The sequence below is a fragment of the Pelophylax lessonae genome (genome assembly GCF_965119305.1).
Source record: "Pelophylax lessonae genome assembly, chromosome: 2".
NCBI classification, from domain to species: Eukaryota; Metazoa; Chordata; class Amphibia; order Anura; family Ranidae; genus Pelophylax; species Pelophylax lessonae.
Window position 1 is genome coordinate 198216115 of NC_138769.1, and position 6304 is coordinate 198222418.

The following is a 6304-nucleotide window of genomic DNA, read 5'->3' on the forward strand; positions in this document are numbered from 1 at the left end:
TCGCTGCACTCAATCTCTTCCACTTCTGGGGCAGGGCTAGGTGGATGGCCCTGGGAAACCCTGCTGACAGAGTCCTCAAAAAGAATAAGAGACTGCTGTATGGCTTGGGGCTCAGACTGCTGGCCTGATTTGCAAGGGGGTGAGGTGAAAGACGGTTGGACATTGGCTGCAGGTGCCAACTCTGACCTTTCTGCAGTAGACTGGGTGGGAGACAATGTGAAGGAACTGGAGGCACTGTCAGCAGCAAACCAATCTACTATCGCCTCAACTTGTTCTGGCCTCATCACTTCTAGGGGCGTTTGATGCCCTACCAAATACTGATGCAGGTTCTGTCGCCTACTCACACTTGAGGAAGGTGTTTCACTTGTGCGTGTAGCTGGCACAGATCGACCATGTCCTCTCCTTGCAACAGGAGCTCTACCAGCAGCACCACGACCCAGGCCACGGCCCTTATTTGACGGTCTCCTCATATTTCTGTAATTTAAGATCTTGCCCTAGAAAGGTTTTTATTGAATAGCGGAATAGAAAATATGATCCAAAAAAAGTGTATGTATATCACACGTACACAACCACACTAGGCCCCAATTACTATTGTTTGTACCCCTAAAAGGCTAGATGAGGAGTAGGGGGAGTATGGAACAGGCAGCACCCTCAAACCTTCAGAAGTATGAGATGAACCCCAACAACTTGGAAAGGTGGATCTCTCTCACACGTACCGACACAGACTATCCCGCAATTCAATTGATCCTCAAAGGTTTTTATTGAATAGCGGAATAGGAAATATGATCAAAAAAAGTGTATGTATCTCGCACGTACACAACCACACTAGGCCCCAATTACTATTGTTTGTACCCCTAAAAGGCTAGATGAGGAGTAGGGGGGGTATGGAACAGGCAGCACCCTCAAACCTTCAGAAGTATGAGATGAACCCCAACAACTTGGAAAGGTGGATCTCTCTCACACGTACCAACACAGACTATCCCCCAATTTAACTGATCCCCAGAGGTTTTTGATTAAATAGCGGAATAGAAAATATGATCCCAAAAAAGTGTATGTATATCACACGTACACAACCACACTAGGCCCCAATTACTATTGTTTGTACCCCTAAAAGGCTAGGAGTAGGGGGAGTATGGAACAGGCAGCACCCTCAAACCTTCAGAAGTATGAGATGAACCCCAACAACTTGGAAAGGTGGATCTCTCTCACACGTACCAACACAGACTATCCCCCAATTTAACTGATCCCCAGAGGTTTTTGATTAAATAGCGGAATAGAAAATATGATCCCAAAAAAGTGTATGTATATCACACGTACACAACCACACTAGGCCCCAATTACTATTGTTTGTACCCCTAAAAGGCTAGGAGTAGGGGGAGTATGGAACAGGCAGCACCCTCAAACCTTCAGAAGTATGAGATGAACCCCAACAACTTGGAAAGGTGGATCTCTCTCACACGTACCAACACAGACTATCCCCCAATTTAACTGATCCCCAGAGGTTTTTGATTAAATAGCGGAATAGAAAATATGATCCCAAAAAAGTGTATGTATATCACACGTACACAACCACACTAGGCCCCAATTACTATTGTTTGTACCCCTAAAAGGCTAGGAGTAGGGGGGAGTATGGAACAGGCAGCACCCTCAAACCTTCAGAAGTATGAGATGAACCCCAACAACTTGGAAAGGTGGATCTCTCTCACACGTACCAACACAGACTATCCCCCAATTTAACTGATCCCCAGAGGTTTTTGATTAAATAGCGGAATAGAAAATATGATCCCAAAAAAGTGTATGTATATCACACGTACACAACCACACTAGGCCCCAATTACTATTGTTTGTACCCCTAAAAGGCTAGGAGTAGGGGGGAGTATGGAACAGGCAGCACCCTCAAACCTTCAGAAGTATGAGATGAACCCCAACAACTTGGAAAGGTGGATCTCTCTCACACGTACCAACACAGACTATCCCCCAATTTAACTGATCCCCAGAGGTTTTTGATTAAATAGCGGAATAGAAAATATGATCCCAAAAAAGTGTATGTATATCACACGTACACAACCACACTAGGCCCCAATTACTATTGTTTGTACCCCTAAAAGGCTAGGAGTAGGGGGAGTATGGAACAGGCAGCACCCTCAAACCTTCACAAGTATGAGATGAACCCCAACAACTTGGAAAGGTGGATCTCTCTCACACGTACCAACACAGACTATCCCCCAATTTAACTGATCCCCAGAGGTTTTTGATTAAATAGCGGAATAGAAAATATGATCCCAAAAAAGTGTATGTATATCACACGTACACAACCACACTAGGCCCCAATTACTATTGTTTGTACCCCTAAAAGGCTAGGAGTAGGGGGAGTATGGAACAGGCAGCACCCTCAAACCTTCAGAAGTATGAGATGAACCCCAACAACTTGGAAAGGTGGATCTCTCTCACACGTACCAACACAGACTATCCCCCAATTTAACTGATCCCCAAAGGTTTTTGATTAAATAGCGGAATAGAAAATATGATCCCAAAAAAGTGTATGTATATCACACGTACACAACCACACTAGGCCCCAATTACTATTGTTTGTACCCCTAAAAGGCTAGATGAGGAGTAGGGGGAGTATGGAACAGGCAGCACCCTCAAACCTTCAGTATGAGATTGTGTTCACTGTACCCCACAAAGATTGAGTTCACTGCACCCCACAATGATTGTGTTCACTGCACCCCACAAAGATTGTGTTCACTGCACCTCACAAAGATTGTGTTCACTGTACCCCCCAAAGATTGTGTTCACTGCACCCCACAAAGATTCTGTTCACTGTACCCCACAAAGATTGTGTTCACTGCACCCCAAAAAGATTGTGTTCACTGCACCCCAAAAAGGATTTTGTTCACTGCACCCCAAAAAGGATGTTGTTCACTGCACCCCAAAAAGGATGTTGTTCACTCCACCCCAAAAAGATTGTGTTCACTGCACCCCACAAAGATTGTGTTCACTGCACCCCACAAAGATTGTGTTCACTGCACCCCAAAAATGATTTTGTTCACTGCACCCCAAAAAGGATTTTGTTCACTGCACCCCAAAAAGGATGTTGTTCACTCCACCCCAAAAAGATTGTGTTCACTGCACCCCAAAAAGATTGTGTTCACTGCACCCCAAAAAGATTGTGTTCACTGCACCCCAAAAAGATTGTGTTCACTGCACCCCAAAAAGGATGTTGTTCACTGCACCCCAAAAAGGATTTTGTTCACTGCACCCCAAAAAGATTGTGTTCACTGCACCCCACAAAGGATTTTGTTCACTGCACCCCACAAAGATTGTGTTCACTGCACACCAAAAAGGATTGTGTTCACTGCACCCCAAAAAGATTTTGTTCACTGCACCCCAAAAAGATTGTGTTCACTGCAGCCCAAAAAGATTGTGTTCACTGCAGCCCAAAAAGATTGTGTTCACTGCAGCCCAAAAAGATTGTGTTCACTGCAGCCCAAAAAGATTGTGTTCACTGCAGCCCAAAAAGATTGTGTTCACTGCAGCTCACACACAGAAAAATGGATGTGGATCACTGACACCTGCCTATCTCCAATCCCACACCACACAGCAATATCGATTGTAGTTTGTAGAACACAGTTTCCCTAAAATTCAGCAGACTCTGTCCCTAACAGGATTGAGAAGAGATCGTAGATCAGGATTGAGTGCAGATTCACCCCACCCCCCACACAGCAATATCGATTGTAGTTTGTAGAACACAGTTTCCCTAAAATTCAGCAGACTCTGTCCCTAACAGGATTGAGAAGAGATCGTAGATCAGGATTGAGTGCAGATTCACCCCACCCCCCACACAGCAATATCGATTGTAGTTTGTAGAACACAGTTTCCCTAAAATTCAGCAGACTCTGTCCCTAACAGGATTGAGAAGAGATCGTAGATCAGGATTGAGTGCAGATTCACCCCACCCCCCACACAGCAATATCGATTGTAGTTTGTAGAAGACACTGACCCTATATAATTCAGCAGACTCTATCCCTAAAATGCCTACAACTCGCCCTGCCTAAACACTCCGACCTGTCCCTCAATTCTATCCGGACACAAATGGTTTTTTCCTGCCTATCTTTCCCTAATCAGCAGCCAGCACGTTGATGTGTGCTCTGTCCCTGAATCTAAGCAGCATAATGACGCCGCTGCGGCTGCCTCGAACTTATAAAGACTTGGTCACATGCTTCAGACGGCCAATCACAGCTACTGAGACATTTGCAGGCATGGCTGGGATGGCTTAAGGCACACCAGTTAAACGATTGTTGATTGGCTGTTGAAAGCCCGCCATGAAAAGAGCGCCAAAGCATGCAAAACCCGGAAATAAAACGACCGAACACGGATTTTTACCCGAACATACAGTAAAGTGTCCGTGTCCGTGTTCGGGTACAAAAAATCCAATTATTCGGTACGAACACGAATAATACAGTCCGTGTTCGCTCAACACTAATCACAACCATCAAACTGCTTTTCTGGATGTATACAGTACTGCCCAATGGTGGGGATAGGCTGAGGCCTAGGTAGAGGTGTTGCGAGAAAACTTTTACTTCTGCTTTGTGCTCTTTTTCACTAGTTAAAAAATATACAGGGGAATCAAAATGAAAACTGTAAGTGCAGATGTACTCATAATTGTGCATGGCAGCAGGCCCGAACTGGCCATAGGGTACACCGGGCAAATGGGCCAGGGCAGCCATGAGGGGGGGCAGTCACAGGGCAGGCCCGGGTGCTACTGAGCAGTGTTGTCAATGATTCTTCTATAGCTACACTGCTGCAGTCCTGCCTTTCGCCCACCACTGCCAGCATTAAAGGTTGGTTGCCAGGGCCGCCTAGTGTCTACCAACCAAACACGTGATAGGTCTGCCCTCAGCGTTCAGTGGAGGAGAAGGTAACCGAGATTCTTCCTCCAGACTTGTCTGCTGCACTGTGTTCTTGGGTACAAAAAATCCTTCCCATCCTGTCCCGTCCTAAGTCCCACCCACAGAATTCTGGCTCCTGGGTCCCGACTCCCAGCCTCTCATCTAGCCCTGGGTAAGCAAATTCAATGTGGGGACACTAATAGGGGACCTCTAATGATGTGGACACTGATTGAGAGACCTCTAATGAGAGGGACACTGATGGGGGACTCTAATGATGGAGACATTGATGAAAATACCTCCCCTACTCTCCCCGTGTCCCCGCCGGGCACTGGAAAATTTTGCTGCTCATTCTAAAATGTCCAGGCCAATTTTTTCCTAGTTCAGGCAAAATGTTTTGTTTTAATGGGAGGCCATAATTGTACTTAACCACTTAAGCCCCGGAGGATTTGGCTACTAAAAGATCAGGGGGTATTTTGCGATTCGGCACTGCGTGACTTTAACGGACAATTGCGCGGTCGTGCAACGCTGTACCTAAACGAATTTGACGTCCTTTTTCTCCCACAAACAGAACTTTCTTTTGGTGGTATTTGATCACCTGTGCGATTTTTTGATCATGCGCTATAAACAAAAAAAGAGCGTCAATTTTGCAAAAATAACAATATTTTTCACATTTTTTTATATGAAATTCCCTCCAAAAAAATGTAAAAATCAAAATTTTTTAACATTTTCGGCCAATTTGTTTTAGATTACATATGTTTGGTAAAAAAATTCGCAAAAAGCGTATTTTTATGGGTTTGCGCAAAAGTTATCGCGTTTACTAACAAAGGGAAAGATTTTTGTCATTTTTGTTGTTTTTTTTTAACGCGTAATGGCGGCAATCTGCGATTTTTTTTGCGGTACTGCGACATTGCGGCGGACAGATCGGACCCTTGACTGACATTTTTGACACTTTTGGGGTTACCAGTGACATTTCTACAGTAATCAGTGCTATACATATGCACTGTTACTGTAAAAATACACTGGTAGTGAAGGGGTTAACTTTATTTGAGAGGGAGGGGCTGTGTGTGTCCCTAGGGGCATGATTCTTACTGTGATTGGCTGTGGCTTGAGCTGTAGGAACAGTGATCAACGGTCCTACATTGTAGAACCGTGTGATCAGTGTTTCTACACCGGGGAGAATGACAGGTGGCTTGTTTACATAAGCCGCCTGACTTTCTCCCTCTCCCCCGACGATCGCCGGGTGACCGGCGGACATCGGGTCCGCCGGTCACACGCGTGGGGGGGTCCATGAACGCGCGGGAGCGGGAGCGCGCCTTCGGCGGTGCGCGCTCGCTCCCCAGAGCCTTACAGGCTAGCGACGTAGACCTACGTCGCTCTGCCTGTGAGGGGCTGACTGCCGCAGTAAATATACT